Source organism: Ambystoma mexicanum, chromosome 5p (assembly GCF_040938575.1).
Source record: "Ambystoma mexicanum isolate Mex_15411 chromosome 5p, UKY_AmexF1_1, whole genome shotgun sequence".
In the NCBI taxonomy this organism is placed as follows: Eukaryota; Metazoa; Chordata; class Amphibia; order Caudata; family Ambystomatidae; genus Ambystoma; species Ambystoma mexicanum.
The window spans coordinates 499,897,219-499,921,059 of NC_090930.1; positions in this window are offsets into that span (position 1 = coordinate 499,897,219).

The window sequence follows — 23,841 nt, forward strand, 5'->3', positions numbered from 1 at the left end:
GGAAGCCGTTCACGTCAGAATTAAAACGTTTTTACGAATGTGACTTATTGAAATTAATACAACATGCATTGAAATGAGTAAAGCATGCATTGAGATGACTAAGACATGTATTGAGATTACAATAACACGTGTTGAAATGATTATGACATGTACTTAAATAAGTATGACATACATTGAAATTCAATGAATAAGACATGCATTGAAATGAATAGGACTTGCAATGGAATGAATAAGACACATGTTGAAGTGAATAGCACATGCAATGGAATGCATAAAACATGCATTGAAATGAATAGGACACACGTTGAAATGAATATGGAACCCATTCTAATGAATATGACACATTGGGTCTCATTGCACGTGAGGTGGCCGCGGATTGAACGGTGCTGGTAAGGGACCGGCACCGTTCATTCCGGGCCACCCTATTAAGAGGTCTGCAGCGGGTCCCGCTCTGGAACGCCTGGTCAGACCAGGCATCCATAGCGGGACCAGCTAGCAGACCAGGATGCTAACAATGGGCCTGTCATTAACGGGCACATTGTTAGCATCCTCCCCATTCCCATTGAAGCCCTATGGGGGCTCAAATGGGAATGGGGATGTACCGGGTCCGGGTCACGCAAAAGGGATTTACTGGGCCCGCCAAAGTCGGCATGGCCCGGTAATTCCTTATTCCTGGAACCCAGACCCGGTACCCGGTATGGGGTAGCCATGCCGCTAAAAGCATAAAAGCTAAAAGCGGCATGGCTACCTCCATACTCGTAAAGAGGCCCATTGAAGTGAATACAACATGCAAGAGAATGAATATGAAACCCATTAAAATGAATATGACACCCATTGTAATGAATATGACACATAGTGAAGTGAATAGGACATGCAATGGAATGAATATGACACCCATTGAAATGAATATGACACACATTGAAGTCAACACAACATGCATTGGGTCTCATTACGAGTCTGGTGGTGCTGCCGTATTCATAACACTTTACCGGAGCCTGACATCCCAGTGCCACCAGGATACCACAAGTCCCGCCGGATCGGGAAGTCAGGCGCCAGTAAATGTTAGTCCCCATCCCCATGGAGTCCCACGGGACTCCATGGGAGTGGGGAGACAGGCGCACTGGAACCGGTTGCAAACGGTGCCGCTGCTTCCATGAAAACTCTGTGAGCGGGTGCCATTACAGCGGCAGGTCATACCCAGTCAGACGCAATGGTGCCCGCCCGCAGAGTTGTACTGTGGTGGTCCGCAAAGGATGCCGGTACCATGCCAGTACTGAGGCCCATTAGAATGAATAGGACATGCATTGAAATGAATAGGATATGCATTTGAATGAATATGTCACCCATTGAAATGAATAGGACACATGTTGAAGTGAATAGGACATGCATTGAAATTAATGTATCATGCATCCAAATTAATAAGAGATGCATTGAAATCAATACAACATGCAGATAAATGTATATGAAATGCAAGGAAATGAGTAGGACACAAATTGGAAGGAATATGACACCCACTGAAATGTATATGTCATGCGTTGAAGTGAATGTAACATGCATTGAAATGAATATGAAATGGATTACATGCATTTAAACAAATGTAACATGAATTGAAATGGATATGGCTATTCTGTCCTGCTGCCAGAAGCGAGAGGGTCGCTTCCGCTCTGCTCCTTCTACCTGGCACACAGCCCGAAGTGAATCGGAGCCTCCCTCCGTAGAGCCTGATCTTCATGGCTGTTGCCTCGTGGCAGGCACTAATGCTGGTGAGTGGCTGCGCTTATGCGGTGCTTTTACTGTGGTGTGCTCCACGCGCTGCACACAGCCATTCCTTGGCATTCTACTGCATGATCTATACTTCTTTTACTAATGGCTGCCCTCTTCCTCAGCACCGGAGTGCCTCAAAGGGTTGCCATGGGGACCATGCAAATATTAGCCACTGATCTCCACATCTAGCGAATCAGTCACCGGCAGGCGAGAAGTCAGCCCCCAACCTGAAGGCCCTCATTTCAAGGCCATGTCTGCTCCCTGTCCGCTGCTTGGTTGAGCTGAGGGGGATCCTTTTTACTCCTATTACTATACAGAGCTAATGCCATGTCCACTTGTGTTCAAAGCAACTCCTAAGGCAGCAACTAATTCTTTCCAACTATCTCTCAGTAAACTAGCATCCCACTACCAGCTATACCGCTCCCTCATTTTGAACTACCGGACTCCCTGCCTACCTACGCCCACCGGTTCCATTGCTGTGACCGTTTATAGCTTCTTGCTATACTGTCCATGTCACTCAAACCACCGCGTCGCACTTGCACTTCACCTAGCTGCAACTACTGAATGTTATTCCTACAGCCTTGCACTGTACCTGGATTTTACTTACACCACATAGCCCTGCGCTGACCACATGCCTGATTATACCTGTAACTTACCTGCTTTGACCAATTTCCTGTGTGTTTGCTGCTACCCCTGTAACATGAGGTGTGTTTCTGCCAGTTAGCCTACCTGTAATGCAACTTACCTGATTTATGTAACTTACTCTACTTAACCATGTAGCCCTGTGCTGCCCACATGCCTGATTATACCTGTAATGTACCTGTATTGACCCATTGCCTGTGTGTTAGCTGCAGCCGCTGTAACATGAGGTGTGCCCGTGCCAGTTAGCCTACCTGTAATGCAACTTATGATTATACCTGCAACGACCCTTAATTGACCCGTTACCTGTGTTTTAGCTGCAGGCCCTGTAACATGAGGTGTGTCCCTGCCAGTTAGCCTACCTGTAATGCAATTTACCTGATTTATGTAACTTACTCTACTTAACCATGTAGCCCTGCGCTGCCCACATGCCTGATTATACCTGTAACGTACCTGTATTGACCCATTGCCTGTGTGTTAGCTGCAGCACCTGTAACATGAGGTGTGTCCCTATCAGTTAGCCCACCTGTAATGCAACTTATCTGATCTGACCATGTATCTATCCTATATGACATTGCAGCAGGCGCTGCATACTTGCCCACTCTATACTTTGCAACCTGACTTGACTTGACTTTTTAGCACTTGTACCTTTGTAACTATTGCAACCACATTTGTAACCATTCTACATAAGTATCTACTGTAACCGTCATCTTAAGTACAAGCGCTCAGATGCCTCCGGGTTAGGGGCGCTATATAAGTGTCAAAATAAATAAAATAAAATAAAATCAGCTGAAATTAATATCACAAGCATTGATATTTGTGCGGCATGTACTGAGGTGAATTTGGCATGCACTGAAATGAATATCTATTACCTCATATCAATAAGACATGTCCTGGAATGATCATGGTTAATATGTCATTCACTGAAATGCAGGAAATACACTGAAATGAAATAAATGGCACACACTGAACTCAAAATGACAAACTGTGAGTCTGACAGACATCTACCTGGATGATTATAGCTTACTAAAATTGCTGCTTTTGCTTCATTGAAAAGTATGTGATACTTTTAAATCAATCAAATTGCAGTTCGAAGGAAACAGGAAAAATAAACTCTGAAGCCTGCTCATTCATTGCATTTAGAGGCCTGATTTAGCATGACTTTAAGGAGTGTTTACAGAGGTTATTTTGTGCTATTATTGAATCTTTGTTTTTGCTACTAAGCATCATCTGATGATCTTGTGGATTATCTAATTTCTTTAAAATCATGCTTCAATGCTTTAGAACGAGCTTTGTTGTCTGTTGATATTAACCTTTTGGAACATCTGCAGAGAAGACTAGAACGTCATATGGAAATATGACTTGCTATTTTAACAGTCTGCAATCTTTCTGAAACATTGGGCTCCATCAGAACCTTTATTTTTGGAGAACTCTGTAAATGTGCATATGTTTCTATTAGAAATATTGAAAACAAGATTATTATTTGATCAAACACTCCTGCAAGTACGTTTTGTATGCAAACCACCACAATGCAAGGTGTAGGAAGACCAAGGTGAGTTAAGTTTTATTATATGTTTTTCCTTCTTATAGTTGTGCGACAGAATACTGAGCGATTCTTTTAAATTTTCATTCTGCAGGTTTATTGTTTTAAAAATAAATATTGAATACCTATGGGTGATTGGATTTTCTTGGACATCAATAGCAGCTTGTTTAAATATAAGTCCATCTACGCTTTACAGGAGAAGAGTCGAACTGGGCTTGTCTACATCGTGTGAGGCTCGATTTACAGATATCAATGATACAGACCTTAATCAGCACATTATAAACATTTTAAGTTCAACACCTAATTTTTGAGAAAGCTGGATATCTAAGGAGCAGAGGACTAAGAATTCAAAGATGGTGAGTGAGAAATAGACTTCGTTTCCATGACCCCATTGGTGCGGCTATCAGACAGCGAACAGCTATTCAATGATGTACCATGTCGGGGGTCCAAATCATTTTTGGTAAGACAATGTTTCTCAAATGTAGGGAAAGTGTAGATGTTTTGTTAACATTACTTTGATTTGTATGTTTTTGGCATGTGTTATATGCAGAGACTCTAGAGTATGTGCGTGCCATGGGGGGTCTATGGTGCTGTTCAGCTAGCCCCAGGGTCTGCAATATTTGGCTCTCTAGATGATTTGGACTACAACATCCATGATACATTGCTATTGACTGTGGTTAGGGATGATAGGAGTCATACTCCAAAACATCTGGAGAGCAAAAGTTTGCAGACTCCTGACTTAGTGTCTCTCTCCCAGACCTGAGAGCATCAGGTGCCACCAGTAGTATGGCACATTGGCTCACCAGCTTCACATACGTAGGGTCAGTGCATGTCGAATTGTTCTTCAGGCCGGTCATGGGGCCTCTAGCAATAACGGTCCCTCATGCTCAGATTTTCAAAAAGGAATCATGAGTGATTTATCAGAAGTGCTGAACATAGGTTCCAGGATGTGTTAAAATAGATTACATACAGACTCAGAAGTACATATACCATTCATGAGGTAGGTTAGAGATGCGTAGCAACATACAATAACAGTGCAGTTTCACAGATGTTTGATTGATGTATGCATCAGTGGGGTCCATTAGGTAAATATTGAGGACCCATTTGAAGGACATGATGAATTGGGCGGTTCCAAGGTCAAAGGTATTCAGTCTGACATGTATTGCAGCTTTTGGATTTTGGCTACTGACTTTTTATGAAGGCCAGACTAGAGAGCATCTGCAAAAACAAGCTTCACCCAGACATTGGTTAAAAGCTACAGCTACCTTCTGATGTTGATGTAGCAAAAGCATTCTTGTGAGCAGTTTCAATTGTAACAATCCTTCTTTAGTGACAGGAGTGATTTGCATGCTCATAACTAAGTTGATGTCAGGCTCTGTAATAAACATTTAACTGACTTTGTATATTCAATAGGATCACCAAAATAGAGTAGGAAATAGATAAAATAAGAGATTTCAGAATATATTGTCAGCAAAGTACAAAGCATTTCTATCTTGGCCCCAGTTATGTTCAGGTAACCATCCCCATTCATTTCTCAATGTCCCCTTTCGTTCAACATAGTGGAAAAGTGTTCATAAGGGCTTGTGACTCTTAAACCTATTTGAGTGTCCTTAGCATAGGAATAGAAGGGTAGAACTGATCATTAGCAGTCCCATTAATTGGATTATGTATACATTAAATTATGTTGATGGGTGAGAAAAGGGCTGATCGCTCATGGAAGCCACAGGAAACTTTGCCGGATTTTCAAAGAAAACTCTTCAATTTAATGTATTGTTCTGGGGTAGAAAGGTAAATCAACAGGAATAAAGATGAATAAATAAAAGAAATGCAATTATGGCCCACACCACCAGCGACATTTGGCATGGCTATTACTTGTTTCCATATGGGGCTTTTGAGCATATGTGTAAAGTAAGGTGGCAAAAAGTGCTGATTTGTAAAAACTTCAGCATCAAACACAAGTAACAGGACCAACGTATATCATGTCTACCAAATTCATCAAACTCTCAGGTCTTTTGGGGTTGGTGGCAGGGAGGGCCTCAACAGTCAACATAGATCTTAGTAAAAATATGCAATTATATTCATACAAAAATCCAACATGTTATAAACTCTTTTCTCATTAAAAATGTTAATTCATTTCCAGATAATAAAATGACTCATTAAACAGCTCTTTACAGCATGTGAGGGGGGGTGTATGTTCAAAACACCTTACATCAATGGCTCTTATTTCTTCTTTGAAGGACTATACCATAAAAATAGAAAATATTATTTAAGACACGAGACAGCTCAAGTGTTCAAAACGGTTTCTGATGCTGTTGTCTATCTTTTCACCAATATATCACAAAGATGAAATGCTCTGTGATAGGGAATAATGTGTCATCCTGAAGCCATCCATTCCTCAAAGATCATAAAAAGAAATCGTCAACACTGTGTTTCGCCCTGATGTGTGGATCCACCACCTCGTCCTCTTTAATTAATTCTCATCTTGAGCTTCAATAACATAATAAAGACAAGAAATGAAAAAGCTTACACTTTCTAATTTCGTGTTGGAATAATAAGCTTAGGGTTGTAAGATTCTGTTTTCGTTTTTATAATAGTCCACATAAATGTGCAATGGCCTCCAGCCTAGAAGTTTTGCACTCATTTATGACGGACACAGTATTAGGGAGCTTTACGTCAGATCGTTTTTTGATAGTGGGTGGTGATTTTAATTTGAAAATTGATCATGGCTTGCCTCTGGAGCTGCTTGATTTGAATGAGGAAATGCCATTGGAGATAAATGAGCGAACAATGTTGGACTCCCGGTCCTTTGTTAAAGGACTACAGTGTTGTACCTGGTTAGTTCACTTTTAAAAACCATCAACGGGCAACCAGCACGGAGTACTTCTTTCTTTCTGTTAACAAATGGATGATGATTGATGATTTTAAGGTCATTAATGATTTTTTAGTGACCACTACCTGGTGACCTTGCGCCTAAAGAGGATTACTTTTCATGGGGGTACAATTGTTATTCCCCATTTGAAAGTCGTAGAAATTAATTGCAACAGTAAAAAAAGACCTGAGTGGGAAAATATAGATAAAAACATAATACACCGTGGGCCAGATTACAGAAAGGTTGCACCAGTGCAAGTGCACAGTCTGCACAGTATTAGCACTACGGCAAAGTTTGCCCTATTTTTTAAAAACACTGGGACACATTCAAAATCCATTGCTCCTCAGCAAGTGCAGTTTGGCATGGTATAAGCACCAGTGCTAAAAATGCCCTAGTGCAAAAAAGATGCATTGTCACTACATTTTTGCAGCAGGGCAAAGTTTGCCCCAATGCTAATACGGAATGGTATTAGCACTAGGGCAAACTTTGCCCTGGTGCAAAAATGCATCAAAAATGTATCTTTTTAGCACCAGGGCAATTTTAGCCATGTTGGTTTTAATATGCCAAACTGCAGTACACAAAGCAAATGCTTTTTTAATGTGTCCCAATGTTTTTAGAAATAGGGCAAACTTTTCCCTAGTGCTAATACCTTGCAAACTGTGCACTTGCACCGGTGTAAAGTTTCTGTACTCTTACCCCATGATGTGATTGGCCCATATTTGTTGCATTTAGAGATACTTTTTAATGAGGCCTCTAATCCCAAAGTAATATTGAAGTCCTTTGAAACAAAGGCTAAAACAGCCATGGGAGTATTTGTGTGGAAATGAAAGAAAGGGTGCCAACCCATCGAGAATTGTTTAATGAGGCATGTAGAAGGGATAAAGAAAACCTTCTTATGGTCTTGAAAAATTCAGATGCGGGAAAAGTAGATATTATTTAGGCAAGGTCAAAGAACAAGGAAACACAAAGAATACGGAAAGCCAAGTTAAAGCAAAGGGCATGGGATGAACTGTTGGAGGCTGCTGCAAATAAATACTGCAGCAAATTTTGGGAGATGGTGGCAAAAGGGCCCATGCATACATTCCAGCCAAAGCTAAAAGTAACAAGTGTGGACGACATGTTATAGGTATTCCATTTCTTGGCACTCTACACAGGAAATGGAGAAGTCGCAAGGAGCCAAATAAACATTGGCTTGGAGTTTACATTGAAAGAGGCGTGGGAAGCTATTATTAGCCAAGCCAGTAACCGTTCACCTGGCCCGATGGAATTCCGGCAGATTTGTTTCATAACTTCATATAACTATGGGCTCTCCAATCACTATTGTATTTAATGTGATCCTGAAGAGTGGAATTGTTCCCGCTTCATGGAAATTGGCTATTATATCTCCAATTTTCAAAAAAGGAAATAGAGCGTGCCCGATAGCACACCGACCAATTTCTCTACTGGATACCAGCATCAAAATATTTGGGAGGGTATTTCTTGGAAGAGTGGAGCAATGGGTTCCATCAAATAACATCCTCGTCAACATTCAACTGGGCTTTTGTGCAGCATTGGGAACGGAGGAAAACGTTTTAAATCTTTATCTGCTTTGTGCCTTTTCAATCCACATAAAAAGAAACTTATTCATTTGGCCTTCATGGACCTGAACACAGCCTTTGATAAAGTTAACAGGGCCATACTGTGGGATGTATTCAAGTCCTCGGACTGCCCTCTTGATGTCATCAATATATTGTTTAAGCAATAGAACCCGAGCGTCCCGGGCATTACCAACTCAGGTAATGCCCCAGGGCCCATAGGTAAGGACCCGAGCGAAGCGAGGGCCTTACCGAAGGCCCTGAGGCATTACCAGCGTCGGTAATGCCCCCGACACGAGGGTTCTTTTGCTATTAGTACCCCAGCCGGCAAAAATTGCGTGACCGGGGCACTAAAAGCTTTTTTTTTGTCCCGAAACGCTGCAGCGTTTCGGCGCTGCGGCGTTTCGGGAGAAAAAAAAAAGAAAATGCCCCCCACCATGGAAAGGGAAAACGGAGTCCCTTTTCCCTTTCCATAGCGCCCATCGGGAGCGGACGCGCTGGGAACACAAGTGTTGCCAGTGCGTCCGCTCCCGAAAAAAGGATCAAAAAGAAGGTAAGTGGAGTTGGGAGGGCAGGAGTGGAACGAAAAAAAAAAAACGTACCTGCGTCCACGGCGGGGCACACGGGAAGCCTCCAGCCGCGTGGAGGCGCGGAGCCGGGATGGCCCCGCTCCGAGTCTCCACACGGCTGGAGGCTTCCCTCGTCGCCCTCTGGGGACTTAGGACCAAGAAGGTAAGTTGGGAGGTGGGTGGGAGGGAGGGAAGGGATTAAAAAAAAAAAAATACTTACCAGAGTCCCCGGCGGGGGGCGAAGGCAGCCTCTCAGCCGCAGGGAGGCTCGGAGCAGGGATGGCCCTGCTTCGAGCCTCCTCATTGGCTGAGGGGCTGCTACACCCCCCGCCGGGGACAAAGGCCGTGGAATCCCGACGGAGGGATCCCGGCCAGGTAGGGACCTGGCGAGAGCCAATCAGAATGCTTGTTGCATTCTGCTTCGTGCTCGCTGGGTTACTAATAGAAGTTCATTCTAATAACAATGCCTGTGTGAGAAGCAGGAGATTTGGCCATTGTACTGATTATTTCCCTGTTTTTACTGGAGTGTGACAGGAGTGTGCATTGGTACTCCTGTTTTAAATATATATTACTGTCCTTAATAGTGGATTGATTGCACTAAAAGCTGATGTTATGAGGTTAGGCCTGAGGTTCTTCCATGTATTAGTGTATGCTGATGGCATGGTACTGGTGGCACGTACCCCCTAGGCTTACAATAACTAATAGATGGCAACACACTGTTGAACCCCCGTGATCTAAAAATAAATACTCAAAAATCTGCTGTTATGGTTTGTTCCAAAAATAGGAAAAGTATCAAAATGCCAAAGATGATTAGTGGGGGGTTTGTGATACCAAGGATAGAGAGGTTTCATTATGTGGGTGTCGTTTTTTGTTAAACTTAAAGGGGGAGAGCCACATTGGGAAACAGCTCTTAAAAATGAGACAACAGCAGGGGGTTTCCAGATTTATGACAATGTGTAAGGGCCAGCTGCTGGACTTGATTTTGAGAATCTATAATACCCAAGCAAAAGCCACAGTAAAATATGAAGCCTTGTTATGGGGATATGGTAATATCTCCAGATTGCAAACTGTGGGAAATCATTTATTCAAGAAACTGTTAGGCATGCCCAGCTCAGCACCCAATTTTGCATCACATGAAGAACTAGCTCAACGTTTCATAGATTAATTAAAGATGGATTTAGTGTTGCACTAGGTAGGGGTTTGGGCTAATGATAGGGCTATGCTTACACAGTATACTATTACAACACTTTTACAAAAAGACCCTTAAAATACCCTAGTTACATTTTATTAAGCAGGCTTTTACAAGACCAAATGCACAAGCACTTTTTTTCATAAAGCCCGATATTAAATGTAAAGTCACATCAGTATTATAAAAAGTTTCGAATTGCGCAATCAAAAGACATACGGGAATCAACAGAGCTTGTAATCGTAGACATGCAGTAATTTCGAGTCCAGGTACCGTCCAGGCTTATCTGACATGGAATAATACTTTCCAAGATAGATGGCTGACAATGACAGCACGTTTTATTGCACAGCCATTGAAAGCTGTAACTGTAAAATGGCAGGATCAACCAATTTATACAAGTTTCCCGCTGTATAATGAACCGCAGAGGGAGGCACCAACAGAATGAAGACATTTCTGAAGGAATTACGTTCCTATAAAGGTGGGACGAGACAGTTAAAAGCAGACATCCAAAAAAGTAAGCACTGTTGATTGAAGGCAATACCGCCCTGTATTGTTGGTATAAAAACAGTAACTGGGGTATTAAAGTTGGTTATCAGTGGGTAGTGGTAGTGAGATCAGCGTGCGTAGCAAGACACACATGTATCATCCCTTTTTCGAATTGCAAGTTATGTTTCCAAACTTGGGTGTCTTTTGCAGCAAGCTTTGCAGGCCCTCCTGAAAATTAAGGCACTCCCAACCAGTTGGGAAGGAGGTAGAGCAGCATGACTGAGAAGTGTATTTATTTATGAGCTTGTTTCATTTAAATCACCTGCCTGTGTACACCAAGCTTGTCAGGTGGAGATACTAGAGAGAAATACCATTGTATTACATGGATAGCACAGTATCACGTCCTAAATAATTAGATTCAAGGGTCCATGTCACCAAATCTTACATGAATGTGTTAAGCGAGGGGATGTCTTCTCTTGTTAGTAAACCATACAGGTGGCTCGTACCATGCTTTGCATTCCAATCATTCACTCATCCACTGGCATTATTCTTCTTGCTGTTAGTACTCTGATTGGCGAGGTGCCTACATTATTATGCAAATGTTATCCCTAACTTCCATCCTAGCATATACACAAAGTACAAAATGTGCTGACCACACGTCAACATTCCTTCATAACTTAAATTTGATTCTATTTGTAAAGTTTAAAAAATGAGTCAGGCACTCTGCACATTATGCTTCAAACAATAGGGGTTTTCAAGGCAGTGTTACTTCTATTTTTCTGTTTTTGAAAGTATGAGATCAATATTCATCATTCTAATTATCAGTGTGTATCTTTTTCAGGCACATTAACAGTAACCACAATCTCATACACTGGAGGTTTGTTTTCCATGGCCGCATTGATGACTTCAGCAGATCTGTTATTTATGTACAATGCAGTACCAACAATCGTGCTGTGACAGTTCTTAACCTCTTCAAAGATGGAGTATCCAGATTTGGACTGCCTCTGAGGATCAGGGCAGACACGGGTGTTGACAATGTCCTTGTTGCACGTTTCATGATACAAAAAAGAGGATTAAACAGAGTTAGTTTTATTTGTGGTCGAAGTGCTCACAATCAATGTATAGAGCGCCTGTGGGCAGAGGTCAACAGAGTTGTTGTTTCCTACTTCAAAGATTCATTCTTTTGGATGGAAGAGAACGGAATATTAGATCTTCAGAATGAAATTCATATTTTTGTATTACACTATATTTACATGCCAAGAATAAATAAAGCCACTCCTGAGTGTGTGAGCCAATGGAATAATCACAATATGCGTATAGAAGGGCATTGTTTTGCTCTACAGTTGTGGGCAAGTGGTTTGCTCAGTGCCACGTCACTGTTAGACACATTCTGCAATGGAGATGATTATGGTTTTGATAACTATGGATTTACATTCACTCCAGGAACAATCAACTCTGTAGTTGTCCCAGAAAATGCTTTAAGTTTGAGTGAGGAAGGCTTGTTGACATTATAACAAACAATAGACCCCAATGTCGGTGACTCTAATCATCGAGTAGACATTTTCATAAATACATGTAACTTAGTTGCAAGCCAGAATTTTAATATTGGCAACTTTTAATGTTTTTTCTGTTTTAAACTTGCTGCAACTTGAATGTTTTTCCTTCACATCATGTATGTTTGAATTTGTATAAAATGTGCATCATTAGCATGCACATTATATCAAATAAATACAAGTTATATCGATTCTTTAAAAAAAAATGTATTGACATTAGTAAGCATACAATCCAATATAAAGTAGTTAACATTCGGAAATTGGGCCTCATTATAAGTTTGCTGGTCCGGAAACAAGGGTGGCAGTAAGCTCACTGGCACCCCTGTGCTAGATATATCTTTGAAGAGGTTAAGAACTGTCACAGAACAATTGTTGGTACTGCATTGTACATAAATAACAGATCTCCTGAAGTCAAACTCTGTGTCTGCCTGCTGTGGCCGCTGCGCCCGACAGGTCTTACCATGCCAGGCGCAGTGGCCATGGTAGGCAGTGCCGTCATGGAAGCACCGGCACCATTATCAACGGTGGTGGCGCTTCCGTGTCTGGGAATGGGGACTTATATTTTACCGGCGCCTGACATCCCAGACCACTGGACTTGGAATCTGCCAGTGGCACCGGAAAGTCGGGTACCTGTAAGGTTTTACGAGTCTGTCGGCACCCCACCGGTAGCACCGGCAGGGTTACCGCTGGAACTCGAAATGAGGCCCATTGTGTTCAAATGTATAAACTATGTGAGAATTATAAGTTTGCCGGTCCGGTAGCAACAGTACCAGTAAGCTTGCTGATACCATTGTCACCGGACTGGCAAACTATGAATTCTGCTGCAGGTGCCTTCCCGCCCGCCAGGTCTGACCTCGCAGGTGTACCGGCAGCTGCGAGCAGAGCATTTCAGATGCACCGGCACCATTCTGAATGGTGCCGGTGCATCCGAACTCCCCGTAATGACCCAGTAATTGCCTATTGCGGGTGCCGGAAAAAATCGCAAGTTTGGCGGCAGCCTGCCGGATTTACCGGCAAGGCTACCGCCAAACTTGTAATGAGGCCCAATGTCTTCACTGACTCTTTGGAGTTAAGCTTTGCCAATGTGTCCATTGAAAAGGCAGAAGCTTTCTGACTCTGATCCTGGGGTTGGCTATCCGCGGGAGGACCACATGCGGCTGAGAACGGATGTTGGGTCGCATTAAAGATGCAATTATTAAAATTAATGAACTAACTGATATAAATTAGACCTTTATAAAAAAAGAAATGTGGCAAAAGTGAACATTCTAACAAAATGAACTGATACAAATATAGACAAAGTTGAAAAGGGGTTGGAGAGGTGTCCAGTCAACTGGTCGACTGCAATTTGGTCGACTGCAATTTGGTCGACGCAATTTGGTCGAATGCCAAATGGTCGAATTTTTTTTTTTTTATATATATATGTGTTTTGTGGGTTTTCGTGTGGGGAAAAAAAATAAAAAAGAAAAAAAAGGGGGTTGGGGGGGGGACCCCCCCAAAAAAAAAAAAAAAATGGGTAAAAAAAAAAAAAAAAAAAAATTCGACCATTTGGCATTCGACCAAATGGTGTCGACCAAATTGTCTGTCGACCAAATGTTTTCGACCATTTGACTGGTAACCGTTGGAGACCCAACCCTTAAACAGAGAAGACAAAGTGAATAATGTTCAGAAAGGGTCGGTGAACCAATGCTTGGAAAGGCATATTCATCTGACTACGAACAGTGTTCAGAAAGGGTCGGTGACCCAAGGCTTGGAAAGGATCTGTGACCCAATATTGGAGAAGCATTGTTTCTTGAATGAATAAAAGAAAGAGTGAGTGGAATACAGAAAAGCCTGGGCAGGATAATGAACCAGGCAAACAGTTAGTCTGGGACACACACCCAAGAAAGGACATACAAAGTGCTAGCAGGAGAGTAAACCAGGCACTGTGCGAGTCAGGACCCGCACCCAAGCAACAGGTGTTGATATCCTGGCAAGGAAGGAAACCAGGAATGCAAATAAAACTGAAGTTATAAATACTAAAAGGAATATTCATACCCTTTTAAGTACTAGAAAGAAAATCAAAACTACCCTGGCAGGAGAATACACCAGGGGTGGAAGGTGAATAGCATGTGAGAAATTGAAAGCCATACATGTAAAGAAAATACAAAGGAAGACGCATTCTCTTTTTATTATATAGTTGAATCTTAAGGAAAAGGCACTTTGAACTGCCAGAAGGACCCTAGGGGAAAGGGGTCCCCTTTTCCCTGGCAGAAGCTTTGTTACTTGGAGCTGGGGTAAATGCTGCCAGACTCGTGATTGGGCGGACCCTTAAATGCAGCAGTAATACCATTACTGCTGCATTTAATGGCTACCGCCCAACTCGGGATGAGTCCCTTTATGTTTAGAACTTTTGAAGCAAGCTGCAAAATGATAGCTAACCAGAAACCCCTTGTGCATGTTTTATTGAGCTTAGAGTGGAAGTGTCAGTTTAGGATTCTTGGACACAGGACGGAGGACACTCTTTTGTTTAACATCCTGACACAGACATCCCTTAGTTTTGTTGAGCCAGGGACACCCCTCTTTGGATTAGGGATAGATAGGATTTTCCCCAACCCTGTTATAATGTCAACAACCCTTTCTATTATTTTCTGGAACTAAAAGTCTATAGAAATTACACGACATGTCTCCATGTCCAAGCCTTACTCTTGATCCCATACAACTATCAGAAGTAAACAGGAACTGAAATCAGCGAACAATAGCACAACTTACTATGCTTTAAGGTCCAATATATCAGCATCAGTTGGCAGCATGCAACACATTTCAAGGGCAAATAACAATTATGAGAGTCCATATTGAGCCCCTTTATCGTCCCTTGGGTGTCATGACCTCCTGGTGTATTTGGGCATGAGCAGCACATAGTTAATCCCCCATGCATTTCCAGGAACAAGTCCCATATCTTTCCAAATCCTGCCATCAGACCTCTCATTTTGTATGTAAGTCTTTCCAACTCTACATGTTCGGTCATTTTAGTGATCTAGTCCTCAAAGTCAATGTTTCTGTTTTCCTTTTCAGTGTCTGACCTTTTCCACAAAGAGAGCTCTCATTATCCACTTTCTACTTTGAGCATTCAATGACTCCCTTACACTGGTTTCATTACTTCGCAATACCAGGAGGAAATGCCTTCCTTTCCCCTGGCTTTCTTATTAGAGTCAGACAACACCAGAAGGAATGACTCCCTCCCCTGCCCTGGCTCCTCTGCTTCTTAATGCCAGGGGGAAATTACTCCATTTCCCTTTTTTATTTCAGTGTCCAACAATACCTGAGGGGATGACTCCCTCCCCCTGGTTCCTTCTGCCTCTCAATGTCAGAAGCAAATGATTCCCTTTCCCCTGATGTTCTTCTCAGGATTCTTTAGGTTGGGGTCCCAGACAGCAGTTTGCAGACCTAGTTCTCTTCTTCACCGGATACTGCTACGAACAAGAGGGGTGTAGCTCCTCTTAATACTTGGGCTACCTGGTTCACTATCCTGTCAGGTATGTCTATGGTTTCTTTTCTCCTCCTGCTGCTTGTAGGGTAGGCCTGGTCCACTATCCTGCCAGGTACTATCTATCACCTCTGTCTGTGATTTGCGACTTCTACGACACTCCGGGTCCAACCCCCACCTTTCTTGGCTTTCTTTAAGCCTTTTAGCTTGCCACCTCTTTCCTAGCTCTCCATCACCCGTTCAGTCACTTTGTACCTTTTGGGTTGGTCTCGACCTCTCTGGTGTTTCTGCAGTTGAGCGGGGGCTCTTTCCAGCCTTCTCGGATGGTTTGTTGTGTGCAACAGCTCTGCAAGTTCCCTATTGCTCTTGGTAGCTTGGTTCCTGCTCCATGCCCTTGTACTGCTTCAGTGCCAACGGGTGCTATCTTGAGCCAACTTGGTAAGCCGCCTTTTCTCCACCCTAGGTCAGCTATGGAGCGTCCTGCTCCCGGGTCAGCGCCCCATCTCTGCTTTTCCTTGGCACCTCGTTTGGCCTCTCACGGTTCGTCCGGGAAGCACTCGATGGCATGTTTGGTTAGTCTTCCCTTTTTGCACTACTCATACTGACAGATTGCCCATATTGACTAGTCCGCGCTTGTTAGTTTCAGCAGGGGGCTCTTCAGCACTCTTCGCTTCTTCTTCATCTCAGTCATACTAGGATTTTTATCTACTGGGTAATTGATAATCTTCCTCTTCCCAGTTTTTAGATTGGATTCACATGGGTAATCCATACTCTTCCTCGACTCAGTAAAAGATAGTGAGATAGAATGTATTACCTTGCACGTGTAGATGTAAACTTGTGGGACCAAGTTACCCTGTTTGAGATAAGAGGGTGAGGGAGTTTGTAAGGGGCTGGGTGGATACCATACTCTCCCTAATAGGTCATCGCTCTCCTCATAAGGGGTTTTGCTCCCAATGTGAGCCTCTCGTGATGTTACCACCCCTGGGGGATTATCGGACTCTGGCCAAACCACCCTGGCCTCATGGGAAGGGTTCCCCACTATGGAGAAGGGGTGACATCTAAGAATTTGTCACATGGGGTACTAAGAATGTTAGGAGCAAGTGCAATTACTTTGAGAAAGGAAAATGTATTTTTCAGCAGGAAAGTGCAGAATATCTGGGACTTGAAGTGTTTGGGGCAGGAGTGAGGCCATAAATGTAATTGGTGGAAGAAATAAGAAAAATAGCTATACCTAGGGATTAGAGAGAACTATGATCATTGTTTGGGATGGTTGAATTCCATGAAATATTACTCAGAGCCTTTGCCGACAAGGTATTCTTCATGAGAGAATTGTTGACGAAAGGAGAGGAAATTGCGTGGAATGATAAGTCTGAAGAGGAGTGTGTGATGATCAAGGAAGAATTTGACATGTGCAAGGCTCTGGAATAATTTGATACATCATTGATGAATGTTATCTTAGTTGATGCTAGCGACATAGGTATAGGTGCAGTATTGTTCAAAGTGGGGCAAATAGGGAGGAGTAGGTAATTGCACATGTATCTAGAGTACTAAAGGGTCTGTAAAGGAGAGACTTAGTAATGAAAAAGGAGGCTCTGGCGTGCCATTGGGGAGCACAGAGATTTCGCAACTTTGTGAGGAACACAGATTGTAAACCACTTAAATTGATCTTTGAGAACAGAGGACTGGGCAAAGTGTCCTGAAGCAAAGGGTGCTGGGTTTCATGGATGCAGTGTCACAGTTTTTCTGTTGATGTTGTGCCAGACAATGAAGTGCAGTGTGTGAACAGGAAGATGGAACAGTACCTATCAAATCATGGGTCAAACACAAGAGATCTTCATCTTACAACAGACAAATGGGTGCAGGGTAAACAGGTCTATTATGGAGACTGTAAGAATGGATGTGGTGTGTGGGAAAGGAAAGAAAGAGGCAATAGAGGAGAGGGTGAGAGTGCTGAGAAACTCTGCATGCAGTGACAGGGGCGGTCCCTTTTGTGTTGATGAGTGATCAGAAAGGGAAATACCTTTGTGTCTCCTCCGTGGTTGAGGAGGTCAAAAAGGGTAGACATAAGTATGGAGTATGTACAGAGGAAAGAGTGTCTGACGTGGGGGAATGATAGCGAGAAGGGAGTGAAGGAATGTGAATTTAATGTGGGTGAATGGATACATGTGAGTAAAGCTGCGATAAGGGATAAAGGTGAGTTTTTTGGAGTATATCAATGCAAGTGTAAAGGGTATTGAGAGGTGCTGTGGGTCTACAGGGAGGACAAGTGTGTAACATGAATCGGGTAGTGAAGGTTGGCTCTGGTGTGAGTTTGAAAGAAGGAAGGTATGTTGTGAATGCATGAGTGGAATGTGTAGTACGGTTTCTAGTTCTGGATTCCAGTTCGTGGATTGGCATTTGAATGAAGAGAGAGCACAGTGAGAAGGTGCAGTCTTTCTCTCTATGAGCTAAATGACCTTGTAACTGAATAAAGAAGGGTGAATCCCTTACTGGTGTCTGCCTCACAATTTTAACACTATGTGGATTATATGGTACTGCCTCAATCTGAACTTTTATCCCCTCTTCCCCACCGCTCCAATTGAAAGCTACTATGATTTATCAGCACAGTTGATTATTAAAAAGAAAATGTCCTAAAGTCATTATTAGTGCTGGTCCTTTCTCTGATATTGTGTCCTGTTTACCTGAGGCTGGTATCCCGCATTTAAAGAAGACGCCTGCAGTCTGCAGACATGCCACTTGAAAGCACCTGTTTCCACTGAAGATGATTCTTTCAAAATCAGTGATTTATTTGCAAGCTTTGCACTAACTTCAAGTGTTCCCGGCAGGTCCTCCCTGGATTCCAGCACTCCAGCACTTAAAGCGAAAGGCAAAAGCTTTGTGAGTTTCAAACATCTCATTCAAATATCAAATAAAATGTCACTTTAACTGAGATTATGCTACTTTGTTTGTGTCCCTCTGGCCAGTTTCGCTAGGTCAAATTTGTTTCCCAGTCATACAAATGTAAAAGATAGGCGTGTTTTTTTACAATGTGCTTACATTTACATCCCAATTAAACGTAGTTTCTTCTTCCTAAGCACCTTTTAACTTTTTCACTGCAAGTCATTTAAACAAAAGCCTAGTTCCTGTATGTACTAATGCAACATTGTCTATGCCAGACTCCCCAAATCTTTCATTTCCAGTCTGCAACTTGTCCAAAATGCCATGGCTTGGACCCTTTTACATTTAGATCCTATTGCCTCCGTCTCTGCTGGAATAGCACATAGATTTCTAAGATCTGTGCATGGTCAAAAGCACTGTGCATGACTTTTGTCCCAGCTTTCTAGCCAAAATATTTCTGTATAGTCATTTATTGCATTCCTGGATACATAACCTGTTTATCATAACTAAAGCTGCTAAATCCGTATAGGCCCTTCGTTCCTCATGAGTACCAGGCCCACAGCTGTGTAATCATCTTCCCTCTCTCCTTCGATCCGTGTCTGATAATTTGACATTTGGCAGATAACTGAAGATCTTTTCCTTTAACATGATTTAGCTCACTCCTTTATCCTGCCTGTCAGCTGGTTAGTTCTATAATGGCAAAATGTTCTCCAGTACGAATTGTTAAACTAAATGGAACCAAAGACTATTTTCCAAAAGCAAAACGATGCCAAAAACCGCTAACTATATTGCTCCTTGTAAGTGTGAGGCAGATGGTTAAAGTTTAGGGAGAACAAAAGACCAATGGAGAATGCTTCAAGTTTAAGTGAGAGAGGCACCTGTGAAGAATGCAACATTTTAGTTATTATTTCTGCCTCTTACTTGACACCATGACAAGGGTGCACCCGCAGGAAGAGGGTAATCACCTGCACACCTAAAAGCTAAAATACGACATATTAGGTCGCTCAGCACATTTCACCCAAATACTAAGTTTTAAAAACTTTCAAGTTGATTCTGCTTTCATGGAGAGCTGTGCCTGCTGAAATGGAACTGCTCAAACAAAATTCCCAAAGCTCAAGTGTGCCAATTAGAATCCGCAAGAAAATAAACCCAGCCTGCACTGTGGAAATATGAATGTCAACCAGTACGCCAGTCGTCTTCTATTGTGATTTTCTCAATTAACTTGTTTTTGCTTTATAATGGAGCACAAATAATTGATACGTGGATTAGATCCTGCAATGTGAAATAATGTTGAATGTAAACATGATACAATTATAAATGAAGAAGATAAAGAAGCACTAGTTCCATTGGTTTGGATAACACTGTATTTAATTCAGTCAACACTGTGGTGACCTTAAATTGATCTGCATTTCAACTTGGGGCAAAATCCCTCCCACCTTTGAAATTCCTCAAGGGAGGATGTTAGGAAAACACCTTGAAATTCAAAGAATATAAAACCTATGGGCTTTGCACAAGATTGAGATATTATGTTAATTTGACTTATAATGTGCACCATTACCTTTAGCATGGTCTTCAGGTCCTCACGTGGTTTTGTAAGAAAGTGGGTTGGGTAGGCTAGTGAGAGAAGATGGAGTAGGATAGATTTCATCATACTTTGCACCACCCACCAACACCACACTTGACTACTTAATTTAACCATGGGCCACATCTAACCCCTTCAGTTCCTACAAAGCTGTTCTATTCCCAGCACCCCCCTTCCCATAATGCTCCACCACTATCAAGTCCCAACACTTTTCTACAAATCACCATATACCAATATACACCACAGCCAAAGACACACACTTTAACAAAGTACTCCCATCACAACTCACCACTCTGCACAACCATACTTTTCAATAAAATCCAACACATATGAAAAATGTGAATATTATATGTGACCATTCAACAAGGGCAAACCTACAACCTGGCAACCTTTTCACTTAACGAGCTCTACATGGTCAGTAAGCAGGGATGTCATTTAGGGGTCATCAGGGTCGCCCGAGGTCTCCCTTGCTACCCCTTTGGTCACCCTTTCTACCCCTAAAAAAAGAAAAAAAAGTTTGTGGCCAGCTGCATGTGGCTCTTTGTTTCTGGAGTGGCTGGTTTGCTGATAGCTATAGCCTTCAATATAGCCCAGTGGGTTCAGCACTCGCTGCTGCAATGTGCATATGATCTATAGGAGTGGCTCCTGGCAAGGTCAACTCAGCCTTTCATCCTGCTGAGGTTGATAAATGAATATCAACACAGGTTGGATGATATTGTATGTATATTTGTTCTAGATGAAGCGCTTAAGCGTAAGTGCTATATAATAACCCATCATTATCGTTTATCCTTGGACGTCTGCTTGCATTCACAGTAATTTGGTAAATGGGCCTATATGCACTGATATTAACGATACATATGGTGATCCATTCTTGTATGAAATGTGTAGTGTACTTAGAAACAATGTGATGCCACTTTCTATTTTGTCAGGGTTGAAAGGTCGCCTGTTTATTCAAGGGGTGAAAGGTTGCTTCCCGTGATGTCACTTCGAGGTGGGGCCAAATGGCATCACTTCCTGTGATGTCATCAGAGGTAAAGGGTCGTGTGATGTCACTTCTGCTACCCCTGACATTTTGGTGAAATGACGTCCTTGTCATTAACAGTAAACATACAATTTGAATATGATCCATGGCTCCATTTTATTATGCAAAATCAGTATCTCAACAGAGAGATAGATTATGAAAATTGAAACTGGAAGCTTGTTGGATTAACATTTTGTACAAAACAACACACCCATGAACAAGAGCTAAATTATTTCCTTTGCATGTAACTGAGAGTTTTGAGTTAGTGGTAGAATGGGGCGGGATAAAGATGCAGCCCAGCCCAATGATGGAATTATGTGTTGTCTTGTTGGTGACTCTGTATATTATGACCCCAAATAGAGGTACATTGTGGTACAGAGGATGCAATACTTTTTATAAACTCTTTAAATTGTCTCTTTGAATTGGCTATTCAATTCAAATTTATATTCACTATTACAGGAAATGACACTACAAGACGCTAAAATGAAATAGCAACGCATAATTAGTTAACTCATTATTAATGTATGATTACTAAGCATGTCCAAAACCAGGGGAATTTAGTATTCCAAAGTCCATGTTGGTTTTAAATTCTTCATAGGTTATTGAAAGAGCCAAGTGCAATATATTTCCAAATGTGTTCGCCTCCGGGAACTTTGACGGCTCTACTGCTCCATCACTTTTATTTATAAACTCAATTGCGAGTTGAGGATGAAAGTCAAGTGGTGGCACAATGATTGCACCAGTCACAAAACACAGGATGTCTTCCAATTTAGCTTGAGATGCCAAATCTAAAATAAAAACAATAAATAAATATTTATAACATCACTAATTTTCTTAGTGACTCACACAAACAAACCAACAATGAAAACAAACATCACTAAAGATTCAAAGCTGGATTAATACTCTGCTGTCCGAGATAACCCTTACAGTTAGCTATGTAACCAATGTTAGTTGGTAACCAATGATGCACTTCCTTGTGAAATGTTTTTTTTTCATAGAGCACTTAGAAAATGTTTTATCACACCAATATTATCTTGAAGATTAAGACAACTGGACCAATTATGTGCGCAAGACTATTTCTAACATTGCATTTCTATAGCACCATCTGATTTTGCTATTTGTCGGAAGGGTTCTCAGGCATACTGGGAATCCACTTGAGATGATGTCATTCCACTTCTTACTGACCCCAGAAGTGCAAGAAGGGAGATGATTTGAGTGGCAGGTGAGGATGGCGTTGTTTTGCCACCAGGGGGCAGTGGGTAAAAGGATAAAAGGGGTAGGCAGGGGATCGGGATAGGGATAAAGTTAAAGGGAAAGAGTGACCTTGGGGGGAAAACCCCAAAATAAAAAACAAAATTCAATGGGCCCGATTCATAGAATCTGGCACAGAAAAAGCGCAAGCACCGTGCACCGAGAAGGAGTGTGCGCCAGCCGTGGCGCAGAGAAATTATTGCGTTGCACGCGTATTCATGGATTTCCAGAGGCATCAGTAGCCGTGGTGTAAGGAACAGAAAACTGAACCAGTAATGCCCCCAACACACCCCCACGCACAGTAAAAAGCAAGTGAAATGGGCAACACGGTGCAAGCCTGCACGCCATCCCTGGGCCAGCATACAGCCCACCTAGTGAAATCGCATGAAAACACAGCACGAACCCTGGCCGCACCCCAGCCAAATCATGTAAAAACTGTACGCGATCACTGGGAAAACTCACTGCGATCCCCAGCCGCACCCTAGCGTAATCGCGTGAAAAAACCTTGCAATCCCCGGCTGCATCCCAGCCAAATCGCATGAAATCTCTGTGCGATCCCCAGCCGCACTCCAGCTTAAATGCTCGAAAACACCTCGCAATCCCCGGCTGCACCCCAACCAAATCATTTGAAAACTCTGTGCGATCCCCAGCCACACCCCAGCATAATTGCTCAAAAACACCTTGCAATCCCCGGCCGTACCCCAGTCAAATCACGTGAAAGCACACCACGATCCCTGGCCGCACCCCAGCGTAATGCACAAAAACACCCTGCGATCCCTGGGCGCACCCCAGCCAAATTGTGCATCTGTAGCTCGCAATCCGCAGAAAGCACCCACCCACACCCCTGACCCCACACCCTGTGACGCCACCGTGCAGGCAGCACCCTACACATACGACACCCCCAGCGCCCATCACCCCACCCTGCAGGCTGCCTCCTCCACATAGGACACCCCAAACCCCGTCACCCAACCCTGCAGGCAGCTCCCTCCACATGGGACATCACAGCCCCATCACCGCACCCTGCAGGCAGCCCCCTCCACATGGGACACCCCAGCCCCCATCACCACAGCCTGCAGGCAGCCCCCTCCACATGGGACACCCCAGCCCCCATCACACCACCCTGCAGGCAGCCCCCTCCACATGGGACACCCCAGCCCCCATCACCCCATCCTGCAGGTAGCCCCCTCCACATGGGACACTCTAGCCCCAATCACCCCACCCTGCAGGCAGTCCCCTCCACATGGGACACCCCAGCCCCATCACCCCACCCTGCAGGCAGCCCCCGGCACATGGGACACCCCAGCCCCCATCACCCCACCCTGCAGGCAACCCCCTCCACATGGGACACACCAGCCCCCATCACCCATGATGCCACCCCGCAGGCAGCCCTGTTCATATGGGACACCCTCAACCCACAACACCCATGGCACCACCCTGCAGGCAGCCCTCTTCACATGATTTATT